The following is a 942-nucleotide window of genomic DNA, read 5'->3' on the forward strand; positions in this document are numbered from 1 at the left end:
TCACCATCGCCCTTGATTGTCTCATAAAAGTTNAAGGCACCTAGTTGTGGTAGCTTAGGCTACCACATACTTTGGACATTGAATTGGAGAACTTGAGCTAGACCTGACCTGAAGACTCCTTCCTTTGGACAAGTTTTCATAGTGTACAGAGATGTTATGTAAAATTACAAGGGAGAAAAGCAATGAATAGTCAATTCAAGATGTGAATCCTCTGAACAAAAGCAATGACCACCATGTCAAGATATCCACAAGGGTGTAATAGTGTCACTTTCACATTGGGAGACACTAACACATGTCTTATTATGTCAAGTTGCTACAAGGGAAGCAACTTGGGCCTAAAACTGTAAACCTACTTAACTCCCTGAGGGTGGAGAGGTCATTGACCCTAGGGGAGAATTTACTACAGCCACATTCCTAAGTCTTGAAGCTTCTAACTGTGTTCTGAATATTTATAATTAACACGGATATAAATGTAGTTCTCACCCCTCATCAAAGAACTTTCATTTTGAAACAGTTGAAGCCTTTACAGCCATGACAACTGATCAGAAAGCAGAGAGTAAGTAGCTGTGAGGTCTCTAGTCCCAGTTGTGTCCCAGAGTCCCTTATCCAGATGGACTCCGGGTACAAGAAGAGCCCAGTGGTGTGATCACCTGATATTTCATGGTCTTGATTTTTAAACTGTATTCAAAAAGCAAAACATTTTGAAAGCTGTTCTTCACCAAATATTCTTAGATTACAAATTCTGTTGTCCAGCTGATGGTAAAGTGGCCATAAACACGTTTTGGATCTGGCAAGGATGGATGACTGAGCTGGACTTATTTATGTGACTCATGGTCTGTGCACATAGGTATTGACTGCATGATTGCTCAGCCTTTAGCTAATGCTGGTTTACATCATGAGCATTTGCTTCTTGGCTCCGTAATTCAGAGTCACATTGGTTTA

Source organism: Mus caroli, unplaced genomic scaffold (genome assembly GCF_900094665.2).
Source record: "Mus caroli unplaced genomic scaffold, CAROLI_EIJ_v1.1 scaffold_20375_U1_1, whole genome shotgun sequence".
NCBI lineage: Eukaryota > Metazoa > Chordata > Mammalia > Rodentia > Muridae > Mus > Mus caroli.